The sequence below is a fragment of the Talpa europaea genome (assembly GCF_964194135.1).
Source record: "Talpa europaea genome assembly, chromosome: 12".
Classification (NCBI taxonomy): Eukaryota; Metazoa; Chordata; class Mammalia; order Eulipotyphla; family Talpidae; genus Talpa; species Talpa europaea.
In genome coordinates this window covers 97,157,968-97,167,974 of record NC_140079.1, presented here as the reverse complement: position 1 = coordinate 97,167,974, position 10,007 = coordinate 97,157,968, and the positions used below count along the sequence as shown (strand labels likewise).

General features: G+C 40.0%; 1 pseudogene across 1 annotated transcript; it reads right to left on the bottom strand.

The window, feature by feature from the left end:
• Positions 1-864: 864 nt before the first annotated feature.
• On the bottom strand, positions 865-9,757 carry LOC311181804 (group XIIA secretory phospholipase A2-like; annotated as a pseudogene). The gene is made up of 3 exons: positions 9,713-9,757; positions 9,036-9,543; positions 865-1,045 (listed from the first exon to the last, which is right to left on the bottom strand). The product of its transcript is annotated as a group XIIA secretory phospholipase A2-like (transcript).
• Between the last annotated feature and the right edge of the window lie 250 nt (positions 9,758-10,007).

Below are 10,007 nucleotides of genomic sequence, written 5' to 3'. Positions count from 1 at the left end.
CCAAGGCAGGGAGCACCACTCTGAGAGAGGGTTGGGGTGAAGGGCTCCTCCAAATCTGACAGGTTACCCGGTTCCTGCACCTCGCACTCAATTAACGACCAAACCAACCAAGACAAGCACCACAGGGCCGCCACCTGGCAGCAGGCTGGGCCTCATCATCTGAAATGGGTGCCGGGCACGCGGGACAACTTAGAAAATCCAAGAAAACAGCCTTGGGCCAGGCCCACCACCGCCTGGGCCTCAAAATTTGAGGCCTTCCTGGCCGAAAGCTCAGCAATAAAAGGGAAACGCCATCTCCACACAGCATTTGAAAAACTCAAATCAGTGAAAACAATTCAAAGCTGCGGCCTGCGGGCGGCCTGCCGGTTTTGTAATTAACACTCAAGTAACTTTTTTCCCCCAACCTCCACACAGGTCGCCCAAAAGCCCTCCCGCCCGACGCGCCGCGCAGGTGAGAGGCCGCGGCAGCCGAAGGGGCCGACGGGAAGAAGCGCGCCCGCGGCGCCGGCGGGCGCCCCTCAGCTAACTTCCACTTGCCGCCGCCTCCTCCCCGCCCCGCCCCGGCCTCCCGGGATTGGCGGGGCGGCCTCCCCTTCGCGCTGCCATTGGCCCGGAGTTCGCCGGGGGCGGGCCGAGGGAGACTTACCTCAGGCGGTGCTCGCGAGCGCGTCATTTTGCGCGCTGGGGCAGCTGGCGGCGGCAGGAGGGAGCGCAGCGGCCGGCGCGGCGCCTCTAGGTACGTTGGGGGCCGGGTGAGGGCCCCGCGCGAGCGGCGGTTGGCGGTTGGCGGCGGTTAGGCGCGGCCGCGCGCGTCTGTGAGGGACGGCCGCGGAAGCCTCGGCGCGCCGGGCGAGCCGGCCGGGGCTAGCAGGTCCGCGGCGGCGCCGGGGCTCCGCGCTGGCTGCGAAGATGCCCGCCAGGGGCGACCGGACGCGGCCGCAGCCGCTCTCGGAGCGGGCGGCGGGTGAGGAGGTGGCGCGCGGGGCGACTCCGGCCCCGGAGGCTCGGCGTCCGCGTCCGGGCTTGGCGGGAGCTGCCCCCGGGGCTGTGGCGGGCGAGGGAGTAGCCGCCGGCGCTGGCCTGGACTACTTTCCAGTCAGCGAAGGAAATGTAGTCCCCGGCCGCCCGCGCCCGGGCCGGCGGTTGCGCTTACCTGAAGAAAACAGGTGCCTCAGCAGTTCACTGGATTTCAGCCAGCGACGGAGAGGCGACTGAGAGAGGTATTATTATGAAGGAGTCACCAGAACTTGAGGGTTCTAGCAAATTCTAAGAGGCCCAAGTGCTTGCTTGACGTGAAGGACCCTGGAGCGCCGACATGTAATGGCTACCTGTGGGAGCTGGCCGGTGGAAGGAAGCTAGGCGCGAGTGATGAAAGTTCTGACAGAAAAGTGCCTTTTCCAGTGGGGAAAAAAAAAAAAAACCTACGCAAGCTGACCGGTTGCTTATGGCCGTACCCCAAGCTCGGTGATCCAGTTGGGGCACAGCCAAGGATGTGTCGGAGACTGAGAAGTGATCATGAGTTTGCTCTCTCTCTCTGACTGAAACCCTGCGACCCTGGGAAGCCGCCGTCCGCCTCGCTGTGTCACGCTGTTGAAGAGGACAGCTCCGGCCTGGAAGCCGGTGCAGGTCGCCCGCTTTGTGACAAGATAGTGTTTAGCTCACTGAAGACTGACGCGTGGTCGAGAGCTAGGAAACAAGTAACTGTTCTGAATTCTTCAGTGGAAAGGAAGCACGAGAAGAGTGACGTGATAGCCGTTTAAACGCTTAGATTGGGACGTCACCATCTTCAGTGAGATTTTTGTCAAGTGCGCTAGTTAGTGAACAGTGATAGAACAACTCACAGAACACGGGAAAGGACAGTCAAGATCAGGATGATTTATATCACAGGAAAGTTTTGAAAATGAAAAAAAAAAAAAAGAAGCACTTGAATGAAAGACTAATTACACTGAATTCGCTAATTATCCTTCGATTTGTTTTTAGAAATCTTGAATCAGGCCGTAATCAGATTAACGCGCGTAACTCTCAGTTTTAGCTGCACTGGCACAGACTACATCCTACGGTTGATCTCTGCCTCAGTAGAAAGAAACGGACAGGGTCTTGCTGGAAATGATTTGTGTCTTCTAAGAACTGGTGTGTCTAGCTTCTGCTCTGCTTACCTTTTGGCTGTTGTACTCCACCTCAGCTTTCAGTCCCATTGTATTTCCTTGCTACCTAATATCTTGAATTCCGGGATAAAAATACTGCATAATCTGTGCATTTTTGCCTGTGCATACCATGTAGTTCTTTTATAGTGGGTGTAAATAGATGCTTTCATTCGATGTAATCAAAAGTAAAAATAAAATTTATAAATTGAAATACAAAGTATTCTCATTAAATTGAGATTAAACTACAAGGAACTATACCATATCCTATTTTAGTCTGTCTCATCATTTTAATATTCTTTAAGGCTCAATTGAAACTAGACCAGTGCTTTGAGATAAATTACCATAAATTTAGGTGACTTCCCTCTTCAACTTTACCAACCTGAGTAGGACAGAAAGATTGTAGTGAGGAGATGATTTGGCTATAATTTGAGTTTCCAAGCTCCTGATTACATTTCTGGGCTTATTAAGAATGTTAGTATATAGTTTGGTTTTTATTAATATTTAAAGAGCAGATTTATTAGAAAAGGGACAGAAACGTAAAAGACACTTGCATAGATACAAGTGGGCAGGAAGAGCAGCCAGTACATAGTACTTACTAAATTTATCCATGACTTTTAAGATTTATTTGTGCCTATAAGAACTAGGGTGTAGGTCAGAGGTGCAGAGGTGAAAGGATTCACCAGAGACAGAGTGGGGAGTAGAACAGGCAGATCTACTGAAATACGCTGCTGAGGGGAGCAGCAGGCGAGACAGGAGAGGTCTGCTGAGCTATGTGGGTCAGCTCCCTGACTAAAGATTGAGCTCATGCCACAGTGACTGGCAACAGCCTGATAATGCTGAGACCCTAACCCTTGTGCCGCCAGGGAGACCCCTATCCATGATCTTGAGAGGCTCTTTATGTATTTACTAAACATGGTACCAGTAGTATATCTCTGAGGCTCTGTAAGTGCTGATAAGAAATAGTTATTGCAAAAATTGCTGAGACCTGTTCTGATACTGTTAAAGAAATAAAACTATGGGTGGCTTTCCCAAGATCATTTTTGTAAATTGATTAGTTTTTAATAGTCTATATAAAAGGCATCTTGCTGAGGATATAAAAATAAGAAACATCTCTCAAAATTCTGACTAAAAATAACAAATTTTTAATGGGAAATTGTTAAGTATCTCTTGGGGGAAGGTTTTTTGAAGAGATGACCTTTTAAACACACCTTGAAGGAATGAAAAGTAAGGGAAAAATGGTATTTAAAATTTGTGATGGGGGCCTCCCCGGTGGCGCAGCGGTTGAGCTCTGGGTTGCGAAGCCTCTGCGGCCTCTGCGGCGCCGGTTCGATCCCCGGCTGCTCCCCAGCCACCACAGGAGGGTCCCACATGGCGCGCAGACCTCTCCTGCCGCCCGCTGCTCCCCTCAGCAGTGTACTTCAGTCCTTCTGCCTGCTCTGCTCCCCGCTCTGGCTCTGGTGAATTCTCTCACCCTCCCGCGCTTCTGACTGTACCCAGTGCATGTATAAACAAACAAACAAACAAATAAATAAATAAAAATTCATGCCTCAAAAAAAAAAATAAATAAATAAAATAAAATTTGTGATGAATTTAAAAACAGGAAAGATAGTTATAGGAAATTGAAACAATAGCTTTAGTAAAAATCAAAGATACTGCAGTCATGATGCTATAGCTGGTTATATGGAAAATTTTACCTAATTATTGATAACTAAAAAATAGGAAAATGCATGTGAAATGTGAAAAAGAGCTAAATTCTCTTCTGTAATTACAGGAAATTGATAGATTGTACAGATAACAATGAAAGTTTTTAAGTAATGAAATACTAGTGTGAATATATTTTACAATGACAAGATGTTAAAAAGTTGTTGAAATTATTTAAAAGTTCGTGTCTTAGGCATGAAGATTAAGGAGTGCTGATAAACAACTACTTTTTTCTCATGAGAATTTTATGCTGCTTCATTACAATTCCATTGATTACATTTTATAAGTAAAGGCAAAATTCTAGCACTTAGATCATACTGATGCTGGCAGGATGTTGATCACACTTAAAAGTAGTAAATCTCATGCTTATGAGATTGTCACCTGGTAGAAATTTTTTTTGTTGATCACTATGTAGTCATGAAAGTCTCTTACACTACCTTAACTGATTTGTACTTGTGATACAAGATTTCCTTCATAATAATCTGAAAATACAAACTCAACTATTTCCTTGAACAAGTTACATAGCATATGTTAGAATAGTTTTTAAGTTTTTACTCTTGAGAAAAGTAGAAAAAGATTCAGTCTGATGGATTCTTTAAAAATACAGGGAGAATTACCCTTTCATGTATTTGCATATTATGATACTATCTCAATAAGCATTACAGATAATCTTTCATGCTGGACAAAACTGGTCTCCTGGTCCATCACCAGGAACAGAGAAACTTCATCAGAATGCACTATGAACTTCAAACTTTGTAAGAAGGAAAATTATTTTAAATGAATTGGACAAATCCAGGACCATAGTGGGACAGTCTCAACATTGTTTTAATAGCCAGAAGATTGTGAAGTGGGGCCAGCTTTAATCCCAGATGCTGAAATTATGAAAGATCAAGATCTCCAAAGTATAAATCTAAAAGTCACAGGCCCCCTCCCCCAGGTAAAAATCACAAAAATAGTTTTGTAACAAGTAATTGTAAAAATTCTCTAAAAGACATGTTTTTAAAAGGGGATTCATTTGCGATGAAAAGACACTTGCTAATATAAAGGCTTCTCCAATGTTAAACACTTTTGGCCAGGAATTTGACTATCAAGGAAGATGGATTTCTTATATTCACCACTAGATTCAACAAAACTTAGTGCATACTTCCCTTTGGATAATGGATGGCACTTTCAAAATTGCCCCCAGAGTTTTTTAATGAAGTATATGTGTATATCTCCACATTGCTTGTGATCCCAGGAATTCTGAAACATATATACACTCATGTATTAATGATTGGAAAAAACAAAGCACTCTGAAAGTATTTGTTTGAAGATTTGGTGGATTTTGCAAAAGAAAGTGGATTTTAGTCTAATCCCCAAGCCATGACGACAGATTTGAAATTAGGCACAGTCAAGGCTTCTGAAGGTGAATTTAAAGATGTTTAAACCATAGAGTTTTTTTGGGTTCTTTTTTTCCAATTTAACCCAGTGCATTTGGTGAAAAATTCATATTAGCGAACTGGACATATGACAAAGCAACCTTGAAAACATCACTTTTAAAATGTATCATTTATCTGTATTAACATTCCTTCTAGCTGATGAAATTCCAGCACGTTTTAAGAGCAAATTTGCCTTAAAAGCCAATGAAGTTACTGGTTGGTTCAAAAATAGTTACTTTTGCAGTAAGATAAGGTTGGTTCAAAAATAGTTACTTTTGCAATGTTAATGTTCTATGGCTGATGTTTCCACCAAACTGGTGGTCTGTATTTGAGTGCAAGAAGAATGGATTCGTGTACTCAAGAAAATAGAAGCATGACCAGAAAATGGAAAAATAACTTGTTAGTGTACATCAAATCATTGACTTTCAAAAGGAGCAGCACCATGTAGCAAATAAATAGGAAGGTATTTTCTGAGGTTAGCCATACCCTAAGAGAAAAAAATAACTTATTGGCAGTAAAAAGCTACAAAATATAATTTACTGTACAGGTCTGAGCTCTCTTGTGGACTCCCATAATTTCATGCCCATAGACTTTCGTATGTCAAATTTTCCATTTTCTCCCTACCATTGTAAAGTTTTTATGGCTCACCATGTTACGTCTTTCATCTTTGCATCATTTCCAATGCTTAAGGTATAAATTGTGTAAAGACATAGGATTTAATTTGTTGTCTTAAGCATTTTCTTTTGTAAATTTGACTCAGTGAAAGTGCATTATCACAATGTTGATTTGCTACGTAAGCATGGTGTGTGTGCATAAAAATGTAGAAACTTCCTCAGTGAGTGAAGAGATGTCTATTTTGTACATCTTAATTTGTGAAAAATATTTCCAATACACATTTTATTGTGTAAATTAAATGACTTGAAAGATGTTTTTGTTTCTCAAGTCCACTTCCAAAAATGTATATAATGTCCTTTAAATCTTTTAAAAATCATTCCCAGAATATTTTTGAGATTTTGGGTTTTAAAGATTTCAACAGTAGGGATTATGGCATTCAGGATTGTGTCTTTGAGATAATAACCAAAAGTCATTGTAAAAAGTTCAACTAACATATAACACTGTGTCCAGTTGCATTAGAATACATGTTCTGCTCAAGTATATATGGAGCTTTTGGAAAAATCAACTGTGAAGCTAGCCTCAACAATTACTACACGGTTTAAAAAATTTAGAGGATATTTTTATCATAATGGATTTAAGCTAACTTTCAACAAATACATTTCTAGGATTCACAATTGCCTGGATATTAACAAGTTTCTAAAGAATCTACACATCACGGGAGGAATTACAATGAAAATTAGAACTTGTTTGTACCAAATGATAACATAGGATCTATCAAAGTTTGTGAGACTTAAGTAGGACTTAAAGGGAAAAACTATAGCTTTAAATGAATAATGTGGGGGTGGGGGAGAAGGACTAGAAAAGATCTGAGTTTTCATCTCAAACTAAAATAAGCCTATCAAGTCTGAAGAAAATGGATTATAATACTAACAAATATGAAATGGAACAATATGTAAAAAAGGAAAGTGCGAAACTAAGTCACTTTGAAAGTATTGATTAAATGGATAAATGTCTACTTAGAAGAGCAAGAAAAGAGAAAAATAATCACTAATATTAAGGAAAAAACAGCACTACAGATCTTGTAGATATTACAAATTACAGAATATATGAAGAAATTTATAAATTTGAAATTGTTGAAGTGGAAGAACAACTAAACAGGAAGGAAAATATGAATAGTCTTGTATGTTTTTAAAAGTTCACTATTAACTACGTCTGGATGGTATGGCAAAGTTTGGAACACATAAATATTATTCATAAACACAGACTCTTCAGAGAATATAAAAGGACTTTATAGTTCATTTTTTGAGTTTAACCTTGATACCCACAATGGAAAATTAACTCATTGCTGTCAACAATAAACTAAAGTGTTAAAATGCTAACAGATTGAATCCAAGGACATGAAGAAACAAAGGTATATTGTGGCTTAGTGAGGTTTATTTTAGGGAGAAGCTATATTTACTATTTTAAAACTTATACAGATAAGTTGAAAAATGTTAGATTGTATGGTCATCTAGTCATACTTCACTTTATCACATTGATACTTAGAAATGCGTCTAGAGATTTTAAGTAAAAGGTCACTGCTATTTAGACATATCTAGGCTATATAGGGACAAACACCATATTTGTGATGTGTCATTGACCAAAATGTCATTATGTAGCACATGTTTATATACAGGAAATATCATTTGATAAAATTGAATACATTTGTGACAGTATCTTAGCTAGGTATAAAAGGGTAGTTGATCCAATAGAATATATAATTAAAAAATTAAACATATTTACTTGTGCAGTGACATCTCAGCCTGTCCAAGATTATCAGTGAAAGGAGGGTGCCTAAGATGAATGATACCCATTCATCTCATAATTAGTAAAGTATTACGACAAGAAAAATAAGGACTAGTAAGAAAAAAATCTACATTAATCAATTTATAATTTAAGTAAATGTAATGAATTAGTTGGAATTGTGATCAATAAAGCAATGATTATTTCTGTGTAATACAAAAATTAAACTTTAGAATGATGCCTCTAATCAAGCTTCAAGAAACAGTTTAGTAAAGGAATAGAGAAACAGAAAGTCTCACAAATATAAAACAAAGTAGCAGACATCCAACTCATCCGTGTTGATACCAAATTTCTATGGGCTAAATAACCCAAACAATATACATTACCAGACTGGAGAAAAAAAAACAGCATCCAACTATATGTTCTCTATATGAGACACAGTCTAGTTTGAAGGGCAACTATGTTAAAAGTAAGGATTGGAAAAGATATATTATGCAAACAGCAATCATAAGAAGACCAGAGTCGCTATACTGTTTTCAGATTAAAGACTGAAAAAAAATTTCATGTAAAGAGATACTTTTAAATAAAAAGATCAGTCACTCAAGAAGGTTTAACAGTTACAGCCACTGCACTTCATAACATCAAAATATGTAAAGACAAATATTGACAAAAAATGAAGTGAAACAGACAATAATTGGAGACTTGAATATAGTACTTACATAATATGTAGAAAACTGCAGAAGATTTGAGTAACACTGTAAACCAAGTAAACCAAAGAAGTCTTTGAACACTCAACCAAACAGCAAAATGTACGTTCTTTAGTATACATAGACTGTCACTAATTGAAGACACTACAGGATACCATAAAGCAAACCTTGACCAACTTACTATTCAAGAACAATTTTTATTTAGTGAAAGCTTAGTCTTTGAGTAATACCCAGAGTCTATTGTGAGCAACACATGTTAAGTGATAAACACTGAAGCATAACTAAACACTGAAGCATAACAACATACACTGATATGTAGGCTAAATGACTTTCCACTATCCCATTAAATACATGGTTTATCTTTCTTAAATCCATGGTTTAAGTCCATGGTTCATCTTAATTATGAAAATAGAGTAATAAACTTTAAAAAAAATTCTCCCTTGAACATCTATCCCTTTTTGAGATTCGTTACAATAATCTGGCACTCTTTAGACTGCAAGGTCCAGGACGATAGCCCCCTACTATTTTCTAGGTTGAAGTTTTAAAGCCCAAAAAATGAGGTCTTAAAATAGTCCTTTTACAAAAATAATGTAGCTTTATGCTGTAAAAACATTAGTTCTTTGTCAAAGGTTTTGTTCTTCCATCCTCATCTGCTATTAATCACCTACCACTTTTCTCTAAAGTTCGGGGGTTTTCCTTCATAGTAACACCTATGTGCAGCTTACTGGCTCTCCCAGTATGGTTTTACAGCCTAAATGTGTTACACTATCAAACAAAAATTCCACTGTTGTTTGACAACACTAAGAGAATATGCTAAGCCAGTTCTAGTGTTTTCTGCACATCTCTCAAGTCTTGGAGAGGCAGTATTGGAACTCCTTGTCACAGTCATTCTTGCTTTTGCTACAGGTCTCGTAGCACCTGTCATGTCGGTTGCAGCATTTTGTCAAGGAAGGAATGCCAATGTTAAGATGAACACCAAACAGTGGAGGACCGAATCCATTCAGCAGGGAGGGTTCATAACCATAATGTGGGAAAGACTTAGATCCATCACAGCACTGTACTGTCAGAGTCTGCCCTCCACTCTTCTAGGAGGTCCAGAGTTACATTCAGGTATGTGTCAATCTTGTGAACAACATTCTGAATTGTCTTCATGGTGGCCCTCCCGTCAGTCAGGGACTACTCACCCCTGAGTATGACCCTCAGAAGAAGGGTGAGTATGGGCTGCTGGAGGGGGCTATAGGCACATTGCTAGGCTGCAGTGCGTGTACCCACACAGAACTGCCAGCACATCAAGAAGTGGCATGGGCTCAGAGTGTGGAGGCCAAGATGTACTCCATGCCCACACTTTTGTCTTGGAAGGCTGACCCTTGCTGGACTCCCACAGGAACATGGCACTTATGTCAAACCTTGACAAATTTAGATGGATTTAAGTTACAAGAAGTGTGTTCTCTTGACTACAGTGGAATGAAAATAGATTTCAAAACAAAAAAGGAAAAATTCACAGCTATGTGGAAATAAGCCATCATACTCCTAAATAACCAATGGGCAAAGGAGAAATTGCAAGAGAAATTAGAAATTTAGAAGGATTTAAGTTACAAGAAGTACATTCTCTGACCACGTAGTATGAAAATAGATTTCAA